The sequence below is a fragment of the Parasteatoda tepidariorum genome, chromosome X2, assembly GCF_043381705.1.
Source record: "Parasteatoda tepidariorum isolate YZ-2023 chromosome X2, CAS_Ptep_4.0, whole genome shotgun sequence".
NCBI classification, from domain to species: Eukaryota; Metazoa; Arthropoda; class Arachnida; order Araneae; family Theridiidae; genus Parasteatoda; species Parasteatoda tepidariorum.
The window spans coordinates 29,109,939-29,134,338 of NC_092215.1; the positions used below are offsets into that span (position 1 = coordinate 29,109,939).

The 24,400-nt window shown below is 27.5% G+C and overlaps 1 long non-coding RNA gene and 1 other non-coding gene across 2 annotated transcripts in view; one reads left to right on the plus strand and one right to left on the minus strand.

Annotated features, from left to right (window-relative positions):
• LOC107454187 (uncharacterized) overlaps window positions 1-24,400 on the minus strand; it is a 209,687-nt gene that overhangs the window by 11,209 nt on the left and 174,078 nt on the right. The window contains exons 9-10 of the transcript XR_006225013.2: window positions 14,266-14,379; window positions 5,640-5,784 (exon numbers count right to left, since the gene is read on the minus strand). This is a non-coding gene — a transcript (uncharacterized protein). The remainder of the gene's footprint in view (window positions 1-5,639; window positions 5,785-14,265; window positions 14,380-24,400) is intronic.
• LOC139427193 (uncharacterized) overlaps window positions 22,960-24,400 on the plus strand; it is a 4,409-nt gene continuing 2,968 nt past the window's right edge. Inside the window, exon 1 of the long non-coding RNA XR_011638329.1 lies at window positions 22,960-23,138. This is a non-coding gene — a long non-coding RNA (uncharacterized lncRNA). The remainder of the gene's footprint in view (window positions 23,139-24,400) is intronic.

Sequence of the window (24,400 nt, forward strand, 5' to 3'; positions counted from 1 at the left end):
ATATATATATATATATATATAGCACAATAAAGACAAAAAGGATAAAAAGAAAACAGAGAAAAAAGAAGAAATTTAAGAAAATTAATAAGTTGCGCATAAGCTGCAAGCATATAGAACTTATAAAATAAGTTAAAAATATAGAGAAAACAAGTAAAATCATATAATAAAAATTAACGGAAGGAGAAGAAGAAATATTACTAAAAGAAGACATTTTAAAAAGTATTATTTTGTTATTAAAAAACATTAAAAAATCAGGAAACAAAATAAGGAAAGTTATAATCTCGTCATCAGCTCTCACTATTACATCCGCTCCTCTCCTTTTCGCAGATATAATGATGTGAAATGAAACTAGAGTTTTTTAGTTGACTATAGCTACATCTACTTTATAACAAATGTGGTTAGATATAACTACAGCCAATTTTCTACAAACTGCTTTCGAATTGTAGTAACTATTTCACAACTTAAAAGAGACGATTTTTGTTGGAGAACTTAATTTTTTATACCCGTGTTCAAAATGATTCTGAATTAAAAAAAGGTCTAATTTGATGGGCTGCTAGGAAATATTAAGCAATATTCATCCATGTTTACAGGAACCAGTTTTTTATTCTAAACCTTTTTTTACGAATTTGTTCGTGCTTTCAATTGCCAGGGCAGTTTAATAATATCCTCATGAACATTTAAAGCATCGGTCATTTTTTTGTATTTATAAAACAAAAACAATAACCATGGATAAATGTACTTACAATAAATGTAATGATTTCAATATCAATATTTCCAGAAAAATATGAAACAAGTAATTGTTGTCAATTTTTATGACTAAAACTAACCTGTTCTGGGGCATCAGACGTAATTCTTATTAACGCTCGGTTCTCGCTGTGTCATTTCATTGCGTTTGTTCACAGACCCGCGAAGATTTGCACCAATCAGATTAGAAAAATTAGCCCAGTTTGAGCCTCATTTCTTAACTCAGAAATAGCAACAAACTACTGTTTTTTTTATCGTACAACTCACAACACAACTTAAAAAAAATGTAGCACGCTAAACTACAAACTACGAAAAAAGTAGCGACAGCAGTTTCGCTACTTATAGCACACTACCTCCGACTACTGTAAATAAAATCTTAATAATTTTTAAAAGCGCAAAATTATAAAAAAGGTAATGATAATTATCCTCAACAAATAATAATTATAAATAAAATAATAATAATTATGAAATAATGTTTTAATTGTTTTAATAATAAATACGATTATGACAATCACAGCTAAAATTGTATTCTAAATGACAATCATAAATAACATAACATTAAAATAGTTATGGTTTTAACCCCTTAACGATCGGTTAATTTTCAAGAAAACAATCATAAAAGTGCCTATTTTTTTGGCTTTTGTATTTATATTACGTATTTGAATAGTGCTGCAAGTAGTTAAAAATAAGCTAACTATCTACAATTACCTTAAAAATAACCTGGTACTGCCATCAGGTGTGTAAAATGAGAAATAAAATTTTTTCCGGGCAAGGAAATGAATTAGTTTTATACTTATTGGCGAGTTACTACTGAACACTCCAGCCCGTCAATATCACGGGAGCGAGAAATAGCGGGCGGAATCTCACCCCGTCATTTTCACGGGAGCGAGAAGGAAGGGGTTAATATGAAAAATTAAGTATTTAGTTTTCGACATTCTGGCATTATTACTCTAACTTATTACTATGTTTTCATAGTGTATATCTGAAATAGTCCCCCATTGGACAGATCATAAAGATAAGGTTCCCAGTAGAAAACCGAAGTCAAGCATCACTGGCTGCGGTCAGTAGGCTGGTGGGTGACCACTTTGATCAACCTGCGTAGGGAGCGAGAGTGCTTGGGCTTTTTGATTTAAAATTACTTTTGTATTTATCATTGAACTGATAGTAAATATTAGCAAAAAAATATAAGGTTCTCTACACTTAATAATTTATAATGATTAATAAAGTTATAATTAATAAAGTAATACTAAGAAAGAAAAAAATAGTTTACATAAATAGAATTTGAATAAAATTATAATGCATAAATATAAAAGGCTAACGCAGCTTCTGGAAAGGGGGTAAATTTATTTTTTACCGATAGTAACGTAACACGAATTATTTGCGCTAAAAAACGAAAATTTAAATAAGTCAGAAAATTAAAGAAGCAATTTGTACCGCAATGGCCCAGTGATACTGCATCCGTATAATTTAAATAAAAAAATAGACTGATAAAATACCAATATATGCACTAATTAAACACACTTTAAAGTTGTCGATACATGTATACTATTCACATTATAAGGGCACTGAGAAAAAAGTATGGGCAAAACTACCAAAATATGGTAAAATTTACTCTGACTCTACGAGAAAACCAAAAAACCTGGTGATCATTTCCGAAGATTTTGGTAAAATTAACAATAAAATGTAATTTTATAAAATGTGATAAAATTTGATAAATGTGGTAAAATTTGTTAAATTTATCATGATACCTAAGAGCATGTCATAGAAACCTGGTGAAATTTACTTTTCAGTTTTGTATTTTTTACAAAACGTGTGGTAATAAGAACTATAATTATGGAAACCAGAATTACTGACAAACCATTACTGTGTAAACAGAAAATTTATCAAATGAATGGCTTAAACAGAGTATATTTTGGTTTTATTAACCAGAATTTTTATTTTTTTCACCAGAAATTTAATTACCATTCAGTACTGTAATTTTACCAGACTTTTTTTTCTCCATATGCCTAATATTTCCAACAAATTTGTATTTTTCTAGTAACATTATCTATTTGTAACTGCTAAAAACAAATACATTTATTTAAAATTGAATCATTTATTTATTTATTAAATTTAATATTACTCAGGTCACGAGGTGAGTATTTAAATCAGCTTTAGACTTTTCGTTCGATTGTATTTAAGTGACAGTTATTTGTATAAATTGTGTATTTCTTTCCTTCCCATTCAAACAACAATCAATCGAAGTACAGATGATTGATTACTTAATTTTTTTTTTAATTTGAAGCTTGCAATGTTCATTCTCATCACTTAATACATTTTAAAACTCATATATTTGATATCGACTTACACTGTTAAAATACCGAATCAAATCACAGTAAATTACCGGTGATTTGAGTGCTTGATTCGTAAAACCTATTTTAGCAAAAAATCCATTTTTACTGTTAAAAATTATACCGTAATTTTTACAGTAATATTTATTTAATTGGAGTGATCCAGTGATTCTACGGTAATTATCACTGCAAAAATTACGGTATATTAGATTTTTTGCTCCGTAGCAAGTAACGGTAAAAATGGAAATAAAAGAACAAAGCAATGTGTAACATGTTTTGCGTAATTTTAAATTTTGAACCCTAAACATCAGCTTAATTTTGTTTGTAAAAGACGCAAATTTCCTTAATCTTACTTAAATTTTCCTTTAACGAAAGCGAATAATATTAAGTTTCTTGTACAGAAAATTCCAAATTTTTTTACACATTTATAATAAATTTACATTTTACTATTGCATGTAATACTTCTTTCAATAACTTGGGACGGATAAGTTTGCTATCCATGTTCTGTCAAAATTCCATACTGTTTTGGATTATATACAAGCATATTGTCGAAACAAGACTATTTTATAGACGATTTTATAATAGTATTTTCTGAACCAGTGAAGCAAGAACGGCCGCAAGATGATCTGTGAGGAAAACTGTGATAACATGGGTTATATAAACCCCTAAACGAAGAAAAATCATTCTGGTAAATTATTATACCGTATGGTAATGACATTTCCAAAAAAAACACATAATTCTTGTTATTAAAACCAAAATATAAGGTAATTTAACCATTCATTTATATTTTAACCGTTCACATGGAAACAGTTAACCGGAAATTCTGGTATTCAAAATTATAGATTTTAGTTTCGCTCATTTAGTAAAAAATACAAAACTGTAAAATAAGTTTAAGGATAGAAATGGATTTTTATGCCGCACTTTAATGATAAAATTACTAAATTTTACAACATTTACCAAATTTTATCACGCATCATAAAATCACATTGTTTTGTTAATTTTACTAAAATCATTCCGTAAAAATTACCGACCCATAGTGTCAGAAACACGATTACAAATTTTACCATATCCTAGTATGTTTGACAATACTTGTTTTCTCAGTGCAGAGTATTAAAAACTAAAATTTTATAAACTGAAAACAAAACTATCGTAACTATACGCAAATAAAAATAATTTTATATGACTGTAATAATATTATAAAAAAGGACATTAATTATAAATAAATCGGAATAATTATTTGAAAAATAATATTAAATATAAATGAAATAATTAAAATTTGTATTATGTCAAATTTAGTTTCGCTTTTTAAAAAGCGTGAGAAACAAATTTTAGTGACTTACAAAATGCACATTTGTGGAGGAATATTAAAAGCTGTATATGTTGTCAGCGTACACGAAATTACAATTATTAAGTAGGATTTTTTACAGCATATATAGCTATTTGATCAGGTTAATTTTTTAAATACTATCGAAAGTAGTGAGTTAATTACATTAAAATCTCAGAAGAAATAATAGTGAAACATAAATAATTTATTTGTTTTATTCAGTTGCAAATAAATAGTTTGGCAAAATGCAAATTTTTAGGGAATATTAGGCATTTATTATGTCGACAAAAAATATATGGTGTCAATTTGTTAAGTGTCGTTAAATACTGCATATACAGATATTATATCAAGTTTTTTTTTAATGCTATCGGGCGTAGTTAGTGACATAAAAAAAAACAAATTTGTGGTTAACAATAGGTATGCTTACTAGATTGATGATAATTGTGATGATAATTCTTAAGTGTGATTAAGTATTACTTAAACAGATATCTTATCAGGCTCCTTATTTATCGAAAATTCTACCGCACGTTGTTAGTTATCTTTAAGTTTTAAAAGAAAAAAACATTTAAATACAAATAAATAGAGTGGTTTGCAATATATNTATATATATATTATGCTCGAAGTAGTTAGTTTCCTTAATGTCTTAGAAGTAATTATGTTGAAAAAAAACAGATAAATTTATTTGTGCTTTATCAGTTACAAATAAATAATGCTGCTCACTAATTCAAATTTGTGGGGAATATTATGCACTTCTTACTTGGACAACAGACATGTGTTGATAATAGTCAGATGTTACTAAAGAATGCAAAAGCATTGTAAAAAATTCTGGATGAAATTACGGTATAAAATACCGGCACTTTGGGTGCATCATCCATAAAATCTATTTTAGCATGAAGTCCATTTTTACCGTTAAATGTTATACCGTAATTTTCACAGGTAAAAATTGCGGCATATTATATCTTTTGTTCCGCAACATCTTCCGGTAAAAATGAAGTTTACGGTGAAAAGTATCAGAACCCTGAGTGCTGGTACTTATTAGCGTAATTTGATACGGAATTTTTTTATAGTGTACCAATTCGAAGCGTGAAATTTTTTGTAAAATAATTGCTTTGCGTTAAAAATGAAAATGTTGGATTTCATAAGTACCAATTATCAGTGTCAAATTGACAAATAAAATTGTGCAATATTCATGACAAATAAAATTGTGCTAATTAAATTAAACCATAATTTTTTTTACTCACTGGTGTCGAAGTCCACGTCTTTTCCAGTGATGTCTTTAACTTTCCGCTTAATGAGATGTATACGCTCCTGCCTGAGTTCTTGAGCTTTGGCCTTACTTTCTTCAGTGATTTCTGCCAAATCTTTGGATATCGTCGTATTCAGCACCTGTGGATGAGGACAGCGTTGTATAAAAAAACGTTCTTCAGGGGTAGGACCATAGCAGCTACATTTAGGTTCAGATTTGTCAATTTCTTTCCCACGAAATACCTCATCTTGAAGCCGGTTTTCTTCGAAATAGTGAATACCTGGATACTTTTCATTGGTTTCGCGGCGATCTCTTCGGTTGGTAGATTTGATGTCTTCAGGCTCTGGAGTTGCATCATCATCTGATACATATCCATCCCCGCATATATTTCCCATTCCCCACAATCTGTGGTAGTATATTCTACATTTTGCGTTGCTTCCAAAAAGAAATGTTACTGAGAAGATTGTAACTGGTTTTTGAGAGCCATCTAAAAAATTTTGAAAGGAGTGGTAAACTTTTAATACAGCATTGTAGGCAGTATTCCAATTCTGAAATAACATAGTCAGGCGTGGTAATACTGAATTGGTCATCAACGTCCTTAAATTCTTTTTGAACTTAAGTCCCATACAACTTGGAATAGTTTCATTTTTAAATGTTGGAGTTTTGCTCGGTTCACTGTCGTTTTTCAACAATCTATGTCAGTTTTCATTATCAGCTGATATCTTTATATAAATAAACGGAATTTGAAAGGTCACAACAGAAAGAATCTGTGTAGAAAGAATTAATTGTACAATTTAAAAACAAATCCAAGCATCCATTGGTTCACAAGAGAATCTTTTTCGAAGATTTCTAAATAATTTTGATTGTATATCGGTCAATTCGAATTGTTGTTTACATTTAAGAAACTTGTTTATTATTCGTATTGTTAGTAAGAGATGCATCGGTTAAGTGTTTCAGCTAGCTGGTTATCAACCACAATAAATTGTAACATTTTCGTTATAAATATTTGTTGCACTTTTCTCTCACTGCTTGACATTTTGTTTACTACTGTAAAACCTATAAACACCAGTTTAATTATACACGCCGAAAAAGCACAAAACTAAAAAAATGCGTTACCTTAAAACACAGACAAAACCGCGTTGAAATAAAAGAAAAGGTAATAGTAGGTTAGAAAAGAACCAGTTAGAAATGGCTAACCCGAATAATAACTATCATTTATCTAATACCAAGTCAGAATAGATAAGTAACAACGTGGTGAGATTGCTAATCAAATTCAATGTCTGAGACGTTGTCATGGTCCACGCATGTCATCGCTAAGTTTGTGTCCTGACTGCTTCTTCGAAACATTATCGACCTATTACTACGAACATAGATCACGTGACCAGGTGAAAGCAACAGCACTTAGATACCACACAAAAATCTCTAACTCTTATCGATTTCAATTTTTTTTTCTTCCCCACAGAATGGACAGTAAATATTAACCGATAAAGAACTTTTCTTTCTTTGGAAACTCCCACCTTTAGCCAACAGGTCGCAATGGATCGATATAAAGAAGTGGGGGGTCTTTTTCTTCTTTATTTTAATTTGGCCAGCGTATAACCCAGGAAGATATAATGTAATCCCAGACAATGCATAAAAAATACTTAAATGGAAAATAAATGGACTGTAAATCGTATTTACTCACCGCATAATGACAGTCTTGAAAGACGTTAAAGATAACCGACAATCATAAAATTTTGCAGAAATGCAATTACACTTCTTTTCGTGCTCTGTTCATATCTTTACATTTTTAATTCCATAATTTTAAACTTATTTAACTTTATAATTAATTAATTTATACATAAAGTGTAAAATTTAACATTAATTCGTCAAAAACTTCGTAATGTTGTTGACGAAATAGTGTGGGAGTCTTTTTCTTCATTATTTTTATTTGGCCAGAGGATAACCAGTGAAAATATAATGTAATCCCAGACAAGGCATAAAAATACTTAAAGGGAAAGTAAACGGACTGTAAATCTTATTTACTTACCACATAATGACAGTCTTAAAAAACAAACCGATGTGTTAAAGATAACCTACAATCATGCAATTTTGCAGAAAGGCAATTACACTTCCTTTCGTGCTCTGTTCATATCTTCACATTTTTAATTCCATAATTTTAAACTTATACTTCAAAACTTATTTAACTTTATAATTAATTAATTTGTGTGTAAAATTAAACATTAATTCGTCAACAGCTTTGTGATGTTGATGTCGTTGGCTAATTGTAAAATAGAGAGCTTTGCAGAGTATTCTTCGTGACCTACAAGACTCAGTATAGTAAGAAGGAATCTAAAAAAAATTTTCTTCATCTGCTCTTCATCTTAATTGATACTGCGCTGGATATAGCACTATCTAGTATGATGCAATGAAATAGGCTTTGATGCTTTTAAATCCACCTTCCTCAAAAGTAATTCAGATTTTTGTGATGTTTTTGTTTTGCCTCACTTAAAAATCCATTTGCCGCCTCTGATGTGCACCCTTTTTTAATTCAGTTTTTTGTACTTTAAGGGTGGTCATTGTAGATCACTCAGTTTATATGATTTAAATATATCATGTAACATAAAATGCATCAAATAAATAAATGGGTGTTTACACAAATCTGGGAATATTTGAAGCATGAATTTTTCTAAAAATGCTTTGTTAAAAAATTTGAAAAAAAAAAATCATTATTAAAATACTACAAATGCTCATTAATAATAATGTATAATCCGCAGAGTTTAAAAATGTGTATTTCATTTCACTTTCGTGTCCACATACTTAAATGACAAAAGAAAATTTGTTAATGACCTTCGAGAACATATGTATTTTAAGACAAAATTTAAGTTTATTAGCACTAATTAGGCTTAATCTAGCATGAGTAAAGCAAAATTAGCACTTATTAGGATAGTAAAAATTCTACACAATGCAACACAATCTTAAAAAATTAAATTTTTCTTCGACCATAATAGTCAAATTGAGACTATTATTGTAAAAATTAGGCTTAACCTAGCATGAGAAAGCAAAATTAGTACATATAAGGTAGATAAAAATTCTACAAAAAAAATTTAACTAAGGATTTGCTACTTTATTCAAATTTTTTATATACTTTAAAATGAATAGAATAGTTGAAAATTTAAAAAAAAATCTGAAAATCTCTTTACAGTCTATGAGTAAGTAATAAAAACTAGGCTTAGTCCAGCATGAGAAAACAAAATTAGCACAAATAAGCTAGATAAAAATTCTACAAAAAAATTTACCTAAGGACTTGCTATTTTATTTAAACTTTTTGTACCTTTTAAAATGAATAGAATAGTTGAGAATTTAAAAAAAAAATCTGAAAATCTCTTTACAGTCTATGAGTAATTAATAAGAGTTTTTGGAAATTAAGAATTTAATTATTTTTTAAATTTTTCTAGTCTTTTAAATTTTTTACTTTTCAAATTTAACAATCAATATAGGCTGATAACAGTTATTCATAAAATAATTTTTAATAAAACTGTTAACAAACAACAGCTAATTAAAGTGCTTAATTAAATATTAGGTGGCTAAAGCAATTTTATATTCATAACGTAACAAAAATAACTGTTCGAAACACAAATATTTACAAATTTTTAAATAACGATTTAGATCAGATGTTTTTAAAACAAGAATTTTTATTAATTTCAAATGAACGCACTGCACCGTTTGCCAGCAAGATAAAAAGTTTCAGACTTTTGACTTAGATTTGCTCAGTTTTATGAAAGCATTTATGTATTAAAAATAAAGCGAATAAAAAATTAGCTAAATTTGATTTTTAATTCGATAAAGCTAAAGCAACTCCGACTTAGAATAGGAATTTTAAAGAAAGACCTGTCAATCAAAAAACGTGCTCTTAACAAGGAAAAATAAGATAATGAGTATAATTCTAGGCCACAAAACAGAAAGAAAGTATAAAAGGTTGTTTTGAGTATTTTATCTACGCCCCCACATAGATCACGAAATCACCATAAACAATTTTCTCTTCATTTTTAACTCGGAAATTCGTTTGAATTCTCTATATTAATGTCACGAATAAGTCGCATTGTTCTTTGTCACCCTTTGTTCACACTTGAAAGATTAAAGATATACGGCAGAACAAGCTGTTGAACAATGATGATTTGATTGAGTAATCATGCATTTAGTTATTTCTTTTTACTTTACCTTTCCGCAAATTGTACAAAATCCCTGTTCGACAATTAATTATCGTTTTCTTATTCTATTGTTACGAGTAAAATACCAAAGAGAATTATCTACTGAAACAATGTTTCTTCTTTGAGGGAGCATATCTTAATTTAATTAAAAAAATATTTTTTCACTGTTTTAAGGATTTTATTTATATTTTATTATCCGATCAATTTATTCTATAATTTAAACTTATTTTTCCTTTTCTGCAATTTATATAAAATCCCTTTAAAAGAATTCATTATCGTGGTTTTCTTTCAATTGTTACGTGTAAAACGCAGACGTAAAGTAAATAATTTTTTTTCTCCAACTTTTATGCCTTCGGTATCGTCTGCCAATTCATTTACAGAAATAAACAATTTTAATCTTTCTGCTACAGCTTGCTTAATGGAACAAAAAGTTAAATTAAAAAAATGAAATAAAAAAGTTTTTTATACTTATATCTTTTTTGTAGGTATTTCTAAAGGAAAAGAAATATTATGTTTTCTACTTTTTGTTCAGTATGAAAGGAAATCGAATTTTTTTAACAATGAAAAGTCGCTTGGTTTCGCTATTGCATATCTTTTTCAAATAAATAAAATTAATTCATTTATTGAACATTGTATAAATAACGCGAGTTTTATGGTTAGAAAAATATTGAAAAAATAAATTATTGTTCTCTATAAAAAACATTACAACAATAATGTTTCGTATCTGAATACCGATGTATCTTATTTTGTATGTAGATTATTTAATATGATATGAATAAAATACAGATTTTAAGAAGTATTTTTATATGCTGAATTAAAGTTAGAAGCTTAATAAGAAAAGTAAAGAGATAAGCACATGCAAAGTGACTTGACCAATCAAAACAGAATAATTACTTTGAATAAGATAATAAAAAAAAGAGTGATAAGAAACGGGCGTGAGAATTTTGACTTATCGAAATAAGGATATTAAACGATTTTTCGTTGCCGTACATAGTTGAAATTCTAATTATAGGTTTGAATTTTCTTCCGCTAATATCATTCAGCATTTCTCTTCATGTACTGATCTTGATTTCTGGGAATCATTCCATATTTTAAAAAATTCTAATAATTTAGTTTCTTCCAGTACCCAAACCTTTTCCAACTTACGGAAATCTATTCTAATTGAATTTTTTGCCCCCCCCCTGAAGTTCCCTCCAACTTCCCTTATGCCTGTTACTTTTTATTATCTTGTTCAAACTTGTCCCTCTGTTCTGATTGGTTAAATCACTTTTCCCGTGCCTATCTCCCTATTTTTCTAATGTGTTCTGTTGTTTAGACACTGAGAAGGGTTTTGTCTAAAGAACCAAAACTATAGTATGCCAATCTTTGTATTCGATTTGCGTTTTATTTATGATAAGATTTTAATGAAATCGCCGTTTGACTTACTTATTTTAATGATTGAAAAGAGCCGTATCTTACCATCTCTTAATAATATCTTATAAAATTAAATCTATTATATAATATATTAAATTTTGTTACGAATTTATTAGAACACTATGAATAAATTTTTTTTGTTAATTTTTATATTTGATAAAGATCATTAACAATTTGTAATAAGTGGTTGATAACATAATTATAATTTTTTTTTAAAAAATAGCACCGAATTTGATAGATTTATTTTTGGATAGCTAAGATGCAATGTGAATTCGTGATTACGGTGATTTGGTGATTATTTGGTGAATAATATATAAATTCGGTGTCATTTAGATATTGGAAATATATATATATATATATATATATATATATATATGAGATAAAAGGAGATAAAAAATATTATGCGAAAATAAACAATTCTTAAAAATAACATCTAACAGCAGTAAAAACATTATTGGCGAATAAAAAATAAATTTGCAAGTGAGTAATTTTATAATTTAAGTTTAGAGCAATTTAAAAAATTTTGTTAAATTTTTCTGTTGTTAACAATTTTACTTGATTTCTCCTTTAAAATTTTTTTTTTGTTTTGGATAATTTAACGAAACATTTTCTTTTCAAATTATCTTTAAAAAAGAAGAAAAATTTTAATTAGAATAAGTAAACAAAAAGCTTTCTCAATATATTTTTTGTTAATACTACAAGTTAATGAACTACACTATTATTTTTGATCAATTTACATGTGTGAAAGTGCAATGAACTTTCTTAAAGAAGTTATTCATGAAATCCGCAAGAAAGCAACAAAACAGTTAATTTAACGCATTTATTCAACCCTTTTGTGTACATTATAGTTCAGTCCTGATTATTACGATGATTGATTAACAAAAATTGATTAAATGCCGTGAAAATAGGGAATTGTATTTCTAAATTGTTCATTTTGAGTTTTAAGATTAAATAAACAATGTGTATGTCAGAAATTCTATTCGAAGTGTCATTCGATTTTTTTTCAATTTTGCTTCTTCTTAAAATCTGATTTTTAAGATCTAAGTAGTTGTAATTATCGAAGATAGATGTGCATGAAGTTCCTAATTTCAGTTATTTAATTTTAAGATGAAGATGAAAGAATGAACAATCAAGATTCTCTGCCGATGAAAAGAAGAAATATTAAGAAGAAATTCTATTCGAAGAGTCATTCAATTTTTCTATATTTTGATTTTATCAGATTTTCAAAATGCATGTGGTACTAATTATCGAGTATAAGGGTGCATAAAATATTTAAGCACAGTTATATGATTTTAAGATGAACACGAATTTATAAATAAACAACGTATAGGTCAGAAATTCTGTTCAAAAAGACATTCAATTTTTTTTTTGCAATTTTATTTTCTTGTCTGATATTTAAAATTAAATTAGTTGTAATGATCGAATATAATTGTGCATAAAGCTTTAAGGACAACTATATGAGTTTAAGATGAAGATGAAAATCTGAACAGAAATTGTGTCTGTCAGAAATTCTATTCGAAGAGTAATTCAATTTTTCTATATTTTGATTTTATCAGATTTTCAAAATCTAAGTAGTCGTAATTATCGAGTATAAGTGTGCTTAAAATATTTAAGCACAGTTATATGATTTTAAAATGAACATGAATTTATAAATAAACAACGTATATGTCAGAAATTCTGTTCAAAAAGACATTTTTTTTTCTGCAATTTTATTTTCCTGTCTGATCTTTAAAACTAAATTAGTTGTAATGATCGAATATAATTGTGCATGAAACTTTAAGGACAACTATATGAGTTCAAGATGAAGATGAAAATATGAACAGACATTGCGTCTGTCAGAAATTTTCTTCGAAGAGTCATTCAATTTTTGTCAGATTTTTTATATCTAAGTAGTTACAATTATCGAATATAATTGTGCATGAAATTTTTAAGCACAATTATATGATTTTAAGAAGAAGATGAATATATGATTAAACAAGATGTCTGTCAGGAATTTTTTCTGAAGAATCATTTGATTTTTTTTCCATTTTACTTTTCCGTCTAATTTTTAAAATCTAAGCAGTTGTAATTATCAAAAATGTATTAAATTTTAAAGCAGAATTAGATGATTTTAAGATGAAGATGAATAAACAAGGTTTTTTTTTTATTTTAACTTTTTTGCCTGCTTTAAAAATCGTTTAAAACTGGTTGCAATAGTCAAGTATAATTGTACGTAAAATTTTTAAAAATTTGTTGATATACTTAAAAAGTATATCCAAGTCATGTAATACTGTTGTGAAAAACGTTGAAAGAATAAATAAATAAAAATCGTACATAAATAATTGAGAAAGATTTTCGGTTTTTAGAATGGAACAAAAACTACTCATTTATATACATATTGGGTTAAAATTATGTAGTTGAAGATATATTTTTATATTTAAGGAAAAGATAAAGAAACCTAAAAAAGAATTAATAAATGATTATTCCTTAATTTAAAACATAGATTTTTACAAAAATGAAATTTAGGACTAAGTAAAATATATTATATAATATAATAGATTATATTATATACACTATATGATACATATAAAATATATTTTTATATTTAAAGAAAGGATAAAGAAACCAAAAAAATTTGATTAATAAATGTTTGTTAGTTAATTAAAAATTCAACATTTTCGTAAAGAAAATATTTTCACAAAAATATTAATATAATGCAAAAAAATATTTGGTACCAAATAGAATTTAAATTAATAAAAGTAATTAAAAATGTAAAATTTTTAAAAAAAAATATTTTCGCAACATTGAAATTTTGTACCAAATAGATTGAAAATTAATTAAAATAATTAAAGACAATATTTATTTTTAAAAAATTTAGTTTTACAAAAATTGAAATTCTATTTGGTAATATCCAAACAGAATTTAAATTAATTAAAATCATCAAAAACTTAAAATTTTTGAAAAAAAAAATATTTTCACGAAATTGAATTTTTGTACCTAATAGAATTTATATAAGAATAAAAATATTAAATATATTACCTGATCAAACCACTGCCTTAAGGCTCCAGACCGGCGATAAGTTGTATGATAGCAATTAAGAGCATGTTCATAACGTTCTGGTGTTTGCATGTCAGTAAAAATGAAGGTTACGGCCTAAAATTAGAGATAGAAAAGTATTTAAAGCTTTGATCAAATATTCAACATACATTTCGCGTGCCTGGAGTATTCTTTATTCGAATATAAAAAAAAGTTTCTTTTGAATATTCTTAATATGATACATGAAGAACCTCGAAACAAAAGAGAAGAATTAAGAATTTAAATAAGAAACCTTGAATTTAAATATAGAAGAAAAATATCTTATGATAGATAAGACATTAACCTAAAAACAAATACTTAACATAACGACTGAAGATGAAATGTATATCGATCTTAGATTTGCAGATAAGTATAGTAAAAAGAAACTAAAGTTTTATGTAGAATGCTAAAAAAAGTGGATTTTTGTAATTTTTTTCATTTCCTTAAATGAGAAAAATTTTATTTCTCACAAAAGTATTATTATTTAGTAATGAACTAATGCTAAGAGAAAACTGCATCGAAAAATAATTAAAAATAACGTTCTTTTATTTCACTTATAAAATGCTTCCTAATTTTCTTAAGTTCATACTACATTTCAATGAGATTTTTTTTAATTTAATTCATATTTATTTTACTTTCAATTGGAAAGCAATAAATAATAATTCTTTAAACAATATTACACATTGTTTAAAGAACATTACAAATTACAATTTAAGCAATTTTGTGAATTACAGATGGAATATCAATGAGATTGTCGCAAAAAATTTGTTCTTTGAAGTAAATTAATTGATCGCATTGAAAAGAAACGCAGACAAGTTTTTCTATAGCGGACGCTCCTAAATATATTGACTCTAAGAAGTTATAGATAATAATTCATTAAACAATCTTGCACTTTTTATTAATGTAGGAATACCAATGTGACTTTTATGAAAAAGATTTATTCTTCCTTCAAAGTAGATCAATCACATTGATAAGAAACACATACAAGAATTTCTGTAGTTACTGCCCTTAAATACTAGTAGTACTGTCTCTGTAGTTACTGTCTCCAAAAAGAATTTATATTAAAAATCCTAAATTACTATTTTAAATAGAAAAACACGAAAATGTAAGCTAAATATGAAGAATAATATTAGAATTCAAATTCAACGACCTCGGACTTCTAAAAGAGAGTCCAAGCTCATTTCTAATCCCCACAATGATCTAAAAATACATATTTATGTATAATTCAGTTGAAAGTTACGTATAATGCATTGCTTTTATTAATGCAAATTATTCTGAATTAATCTCTTAGTTTACGTTCTGGAAATTTTATTGCATTGTCTATTATAATTCAAAGTCCAACTAAATTGGTAAAATTGAACAAAATAAAAAATTCTTAGAACCAAATTGCAGTAACATTAATTTAGTTTTCCTACTTTTTTAATATTTATGATCGCTACACTGAGAACAAAAGTATGGTAAAAACTATTAGAATACGGTAAATTTTACCATGTTTCTGGCTCAATAGGAACGCCAAAAAAGCTCGGTAATTTTACCGTAATGCTTTGGTAATAATTTTGGTAAAATTAATTATAAAATATGGTTCATAATCTGTGACAAAATTTGGTAAATATGGTAAACTAAACTAAACTCAGTGGTACGACACTCCATAGAGGGCCAATGCCTACTGTGTCCATCCCAGTTTTCTTGACTTTTATGTTATGGGGTGCAAGAGGAGATGTTCCGGTTTGGCTGTCAGTCCAACTCGGAACACCCAGTGGTTAGTTCCCAAGCATGCTTGGTAGTCATTTTATCGACCCACTGAAGGGATAAAGAGCTGAGTCAACCTTGCCCGGCCCGAGGATCGAACCGAGAAACTGTGGCAAGACCGAGTGAAGGGCAACCATTTAGCTACTGGGTGTCAAATGTGGTAAAATTTGGTAATTTTAACATGATACCTTAGAGCATGGCACAACTATTTATTCAGTATAATTTACTTTTTAGTTTTGTATTTCTTACTAAATGCGTGGTAATAAGAACTATAATTTATAAAATCAGAGTTTTCGGTAAACCGTTAGCATATGAACGGAAAAATCACCAAATGAATGGTTTAAATGCCGTATATACCTGTTTTATAATCTAGAATAATGCTTTTTTTTCTTTTTTTCCTTTTTTAAACCGGCAATGTCATTATCATACGGTGCTATAATTTCACCAGAAAATTGACTTTTCCGTGCACTTTCTTGAAGATAATTCAACAAGTCTTTAGACCAGTGATTCTCAACTACTGTGCCGTGGCGCTTTTGTGTGCCGCCAAATTCTAAAAATGTGCCGCCAAATATTAGAAATGATACAATAAAAATTATAATGCTTTTTTTTATTACGAGTAAAGTTTAAATTAAAGAAAAGTGTATATAAATATAATGTGTATGTATATATATATATAAAATATTATATATCTATACACATTATATAATTTTTCCATGCTTTAACTGTTTAAACATCTTTGTCGGCGATTGTCTTGCCTCGAACAATCTCTTAAAATAAGAACGAAGTGTTTAAATTGTCTTTGACAATTTAAAAAAATGTTGAAATACGTAGGAAATTTAATTATTATTAAAATTATTAATTAACAAAGGAAAGCAAGCTAAATATTAACCTTCAAACTTAAATAAAAGCTAATCATTAAAGTAAGCTATGCAATTAAAAGTTATAAAACCAAATTAACAAAGGATAACTAACAAAAAATAAGCTAACAATTAATAATCAGCAAAAAAACTAGTTGACAGGAAATCACAAAAAAATAACAGTTAATAGCAAAAGAAAACAAGCTAACAATTAATAACCAGCAAAAAAATAACTCTTACTAACTAATAAAAAATTAGTCAAAAGAAATAATAAATCCCTTAATAAACATGCTTTTGTAGTACACATTATTTTATTTCACATTCAAGATTATTATCACAAACTATTTAACACAGTGTATTATAGGTATGTAAACAACTTTTAAACTAATTTTTTTCATTGTGTGCCGTCAAATTTCGAAATCGTTAAAAGTGTTCCGCCCTAAAAAAAGGTTGAGAATCACTGCTTTAGACCTTTATTTTTAATTATTATAGGAATATGTCTCTTTTTTTTGAATTAGCTCAATAATTTAGCTATTTTCAACTTTCTTTTAATTTTTACTTTCTTTATTAACCTTTTAAGATTTTATTTTATTTGATACATAAATAAAATCTTAAGTGCTAATAGTGCAAAAGGAAAAATTAATGTTCACGGAAGTTTTTCTTTTCTTTCACAAAGGCGTAGTTTTTGTTATACATGTTTTAAAGGTTAGAAATTTATAAAAATGTTTGCTTTCAAAATGATGATAAGAGCAGTTTTCACCTATAATAATCCGATATTATAATAGGATAATAGGATGGGCGTGAACCAGTTATTTAAACAGTTTCTAATTTTGGAAGCAAATATCTATCCGAGTACACAAGATATTTTTAAATTATCGATTTTTGTGAAAATGACGCGTGGTTTTTACCATTTATCTGAACATAATTAAAATAAATCATTCATTATTATTTTTAACAATAAGAAATAATAAGTAAATATTGGTTAGCAAGAAAGTAATTACGGTTTTTTATTGTGAAATGAAACTTAATTTATCTATGCCAAAAATTAACTTTAATCAGTGATATATCTTCCATTCTGTTCGATGACCTTTTGTCATCTTAGAACAATTTCTTGATTCCTCACTGGAAAAATCTCCAGATCAAATTACGATATTTACGTGGATTACCGGCACCCTAAATTGCATCACCCAAAAAAATCAATTTAACGTAAAATACCGTATTTTTAAAGTAAAATATCGTAATACAGTAATTTTGCAATAATATATAATTTATTAGAATTATTGAGTAATTTTGTGCTAATTATTACTGTATAAATGACGGTATATAAAATTTTTTGTTCCGTAACATGTTTTGATAAAAATGGATTTAATGGTAAAAAGATTTAATGGTTACCCTGATTGCCGGTACTTTTTACCATAGTTCGATCCAGAATTTTTTATTCAATGTGTGCTCATAGAACTTATAAGCAAATATTTCAACCAAGTGTGATTTGAGGTCATCGTTATTACTAAATTTTCACAATTTAAAAAATTTTGTATATTTCACAAAAAAAAAATGATAATCCAATTATGCAAGGTCACTGCTGTATGGGAGATCGCACATGGTAAAGAAAACCGTGTTTTACTACGATAATGCGTTTTCAGCAGCACATACGAAATTATTATAGCTTTGTTGGGAAGTGGCGTCACATCCCCCGTATAGCCCCAACCTTGCATCATCGGAATAATCATGTATTCAAAGTTTACAAAAAGTTTTAAACTGCAAAAATTTTAATAACAACTATGTTAACGCACTATAAAACGCACTTAGCTGAGTTTTTGATGATAGGGACTAAATGTTCTATGATCCATAGTTACCAAAAAAGTGGCAAAAGTCATCGAACAGAAGGAAAGATATTTGGCTGATTACTTTTTTTATGCCAGAAAAAAAATCGAATAAACCAAAAAAAAACGAAATATCTATTTTGTCCACCCATTATCTTTTTTTTTAAAAAAAATATATGCAAATTATTTATATATTAATGAAGATTTTTATCTAGCATTGTCCATTTGTAACTTTATGTTCAATAAAATTCATTAAACTTATACGACAAATACTCGCATTCACAAATTTTCAATTATGCTACAATCCACATCAAATTAACATTTCTTTTATTGTAAATATATATCTTCTTAGTTAATAAACACAAAGGTATTGTAGAAGTAATTAGTTATAGAAATAATTTTATCAATATTTTACCTATGATTAATAGTAACGCTTCATAAATTCATGCAACAAAAATGTGAGGGGAAATAGTATAGATATAAAAATAAAATAACAATGCAAATCCAATTTATAAATTATAATACAGTATAAATATAAGAAGGCAGTACCAGTTTTTTTGAATCTTATACTTGATTTTTTTTGTAATGAATGTCAATGAATTATTTATCAGCACATGCAAATTCAATATAGCACGCAATGCAATAGGCGACACAAGGGCATTAAAGCACTTATTGATCTTCATATTATGACGCCATTGAAATTTTTGCTTCAAATGATACACTTTTTCGGCTACAGTAACCTACCTACTACTATCGATTCAGATATAATAATTTATAAATGATGTATTAAATTCATGCATACCATAGATCTCACCGGTAAATATTTACAGATCAATATTTGTAATACATTTGAGTCTAGTAAAATATAAGTCGTTGCATTTTCTTCGCATCTTAAGTCAATATACGCGTATATATTGGCACTTTACTAAGTCATTACGTGTAATTTATATATAAAGTAATGCATTTACTGAGAATTTGAATCAACTGCGAGTTCCGTCAGTTTTTTTCATCTGTTAGTATTCAGATGCTTTTTCAAAATATATTGTTAAAGTGAAGTGATTTTTTTTATTTAAACAATCTCTAAAAAGATATCTCATACACTTTAAAAATCTCCGTATAAAATTACGGTAAAAATTACTAACATCCTGAAGGTCGGTACGTTCTACCGTAAAGTCTATTTTTGCCGTAAAATATTGGGGAACAAAAAATTTAATATACTGTAATTTCTTATAGTAATATTTATTGTAAAATCATTGTTATAATTAGCGTATTTGAGTCTAGTAAAATCTAAGTCCAGCATTTTCCTTGTATCTAAAGTTAGTATACTCGCATGTACTGACAATTTACTGAGTCATTACATGTAATTTGCATATAAAGTAATGCATTTACTGAGAATTTGAATTGGCAGGGAGTTCTGGCCATACTTTTTCCGTCCGTTCCTTTCGTCTATTAGTAATAAAATGCTCCGTCAAAATATCATCTTAACCCCTTAACGATCGGTTAATTTTCAAGAAAACGGTCATAAAAGTGCCTATTTTTTATACACGTATATTATACACACATTTGATCAGTGCTGACATCTTGTTTAAAATAAACTAATTATCTACAATTACCTTAAAAATATCCTGGTACTACCATCTGGTGTGCAAAATGAGAAATAAAATATTTCCCGGCAAAAGAAATTAATTAGTTTTATTCTTATTTGCGCATTACTACTGAACACTTCAGCCCGGAAATAGCACGGGAGCGAGAAATAGAAGGCGAAACATCACCCCGTCATTCTCACGGGTGCGAGAAGGAGTGGGTTAAGGCGAAGTGACATTTTTCATTTAAAAGATCTCTAAAAAGACATTCCTTATATTAAAAGAAATCTGATGAAATTACGGTAAAAAGTACTGGCATCCTGAATGCCGGTACCTTTACCTTGAAGTTCATTTTTAACGTAAAATTTTACCGAAAAAAAATCTGATAAACCGTAACTTTTTACAGCAATATTTTATTCAAAAGCTCTGAATTGCTGTAAATAAATAAATAAATATTACTGTAAAAATTGAGTTATAAAATTTTACACTGAAAAATGGATTTTATGAATGCTGCCCTCTCGGCTCCAGTTCTTTTTACCGTAATTATATCCGGAATTTTTACTATGTAGATAATTCTAAAAAATTGGGAATAGAAATTGGGATTTGCAGCAGCTTATTCTTAATTCGATTGATATTTATGCAATGTGTAATAAATGCTTACTTCTTATGCAATATGCTTATCTATTTAATAAAAATTAATATTATAATAAATTTTTTATTTAATTTAAGACATCAGATTATCTTAAACTGTAAATTTATCCGTAAAACTATCAACGTTGCATACGTTGCATGAATAAATCCTATAGTCTACGTTTTAGAAAATGGCATTTTGTAACATATATCAAACGCTTGAAAATTATTTGAAATACAAATAAATAAGTTTAATGTACTTAATTTAATTTTTATTAAAATGATAGACCCCGTTTTTTTAGTTATTGTTTCAGAGATGCATCAAAACTTTATAATGCATTTTTTTAAAATATTTAACATAGCAATATAACATATTTGTTCTTGCCATTTGCTAAGGATATTATCAATTACGTTTTATTTAAACTTAACATCTTTATTATTATTTGTTAACTTCTACATTGTTAAAAATTCTGGATCAAATTACAATATTAAGTGCCGGCACTTAAGATGTGTTATCCGTAAAATAAATTTTTTCCATAAATATTATACCGTATTTTTTTACAGCAATATTTATAAAAATAGAGTAATTCAGTACGGTACTTATTACTATGAAAATTACGGGAATTTCAGATTTTTCGTTCCTTAAAATGTTCCCGTAAAAATGGATTTTACTGTAAAAAGTACCGACACCTTGAAAATTTGACACCGTATTTTCATCCAGTGTATTAATCCATTTAAATCAGTTTTTACAGTATAGACACTGTCAAAAGATATTTTTCTGGTATTATACTGGCCCAATTATCATCATAAATATTCTGAATCGGTACTTTTGTTTGGAAAAAAGAATATTTTTAAGGTTTTTATAGAAAATCTTTGCAAAATAATTTATATTATTTCCTGCCACTAGCTAAAATTATACATTTACTCTTAAGTTTTCACTATCAATCAAATTTTTATTTAAATGTGGTCAGAGTATAAAATTCAGAGTTGTGTTATGACAGAATTTATGCTCTTAAAAAAAGAGTTATGGTCAAAACTACCGAAATATGGTAAAAACCACCGTGATTTTTGGTTCTGTGGGAGCACGAGAAAGCTTAGTAATTTTTACCGAAGCGCTTTGCTAAAAATAGCTATAAATTATGGCTTTATATCATATGATAAAGTTTGATAAAATTTGGATTAAACTTGATAATTTATCATGATACCTTAGAGGCTGGTATAAAAACCATTTATTCGGAAAAATGCATCTTCTTTCCTTGCTTAGCTCATTTTTTCCTTACAAATATTTTTTTCTTAATTCACATTTGCGTTACTTCTTTTCTACAGTTACATTTCAATTTTTAAATTAATAAGGATGCATAGATTTGTAAATTTGAATTATTTAAAAATTAGACAAGCAAATCATCACACAATTACAAAAGATAATCCAAATGAGATTTAGAAAATAATTATAAACCTAATATTCGCACAGATAGATCAATAGTAACGAAGTAATTCTGATATATAAATTGTTATTACATATCATAATGTTTGCTTATTATATATTATAGTATCCTATAACGGGAGGGGGATTTTGCTGGGTCAAAATACTTTTATGTAAATAGATATGTTTGCAAATTTCGCCTTGACAACGGCTATTATCCTGTCAGTTCATTGGGTGATGAATAGGGCACTTCATCCGCCATCCCTTCGATCTTTTATCGAAAAGTTCAATAAATAAAGTTATAAAAAACTCATATGTCTTTTCTTTATACAAACAGAATATTAGACTGTTCATATATTACATAAATGATTACACATTTCTCTGTAATCAAATTTCACTTTACTTAAAAGTATTGCAGTTCTCAGTAAACAATTTATGTCGGCGGTTATTTTTAATTAAAACTGTTTATTTAGTTTGTGTTGTTTTAGCGAGATAAAAAAAGCTTTCACTGTAATTCGTATGACATGCTTTACCAGATATGACAATGACATATTTATTCAGGTGACTCAGTTTGTCTTTATGTTTACCAAAGCTTACAACTGGTGGAAATATTCCGATAAAATACATATTTAAAAATTAATTCTGGGTGTGTTAATCTTGTGAATAAAAGATGTTAGTCTCATCGGTGAATATTTGTTGTGGATATGTTCAATTTGTGCGTTTAGGGAAATTTTCATTAAATAAAATGTATGGTCAAAATTACCCGAAAATGGTAAGTTTAACTGTGTTTCTGGCTCTTTGGGAACACAAAAGTTCAGAAATTTTTACCGAAGTGCTTTGGTAATAATTTTGGTGAAATATGTGATAAAATTTGGTAAATGTGGTAAAATTTGGTAATTTTATCATGATACCTTAGAGCATGGCACAAAAATCATTTATTCAGTTTAATTTACTTTTCAGTTTTGTATTTTTACTAAATGTGGAGTATTAAGAACTATGAACTGAACCGTTAACATATGAACTGAAAAAATGACCAAATGGATTGTATGAATACTGTATAATTTGGTTTTACATACCAAAATTATGTTGTTTTCCTTTACCCGAAATGTCATTTCCATACAGTACGGTAATTTTGTTCGAATTTTTTTTCTTCTTGTTGATATTTTTGTTTAAAAAATAGATTTAGCTTGATATACTAAATTTTTTTTTGCTTCAGCTGGCAAGTTCAAAATAGTGTGTGCTTATTGTAACTTTGTCTAGCCCCAGAATAGTACCTTGGAGCGGTCCAAAATGCATGCAATAGATGCTTTTGAACAGCAGTTAGTAAATGGAAGAAAAACTTTGATAAAAAATGTACGTACTGTTCAGTTATGACATTTCTGGTAAAAATAGACCTTATTTCTAGTTAATAAAACCAAACTATATGATATTTACACCATCCATTTGGTAATTTTTTCGTTCACATGGTAACGGTTTTCCGGAAATTTTGGTTTTCAAAATTATAGTTCTTATTACCATACACTTATTAAAAAATACATAACTGAAAAATAAATTTGATCGAATAAATGGTTTCTATGCCATGCTTTATGGCATCATAATGAAATTACCAATTCATATCACATATTATAAAGCTATATTTCGCTGCTAATTTTGCCAAAATCATTACCAAAGCACTTCAATAAAAAGTACTCCGAGTTGGTGCACCCATAGAGCCAAAAAACCCGGTAAATGTGTCGATAATTTTTTTCACCATATACAATTATAGTCCCTTGTTGACTTCACTCGCAATACGTAAATTTTTTTTAAATTTTCCAACAAATTTTACATATTATTGCGCATATGATTCGTTTTATTTATTTTACATAATGCAGGCTGCTAGAAAATTTAATAAAAACAAGTTTTAATTCCATGAAAAACAATCAGAAGGAACTTTCTAGTAATAGTGCTCTCAAAGTTGCGTCGCAACGTCTAATGGTCCAAGTTACAACGTACTTTTGTCTAAAGAACAGTACCGTACAGTACATTAGACTATAT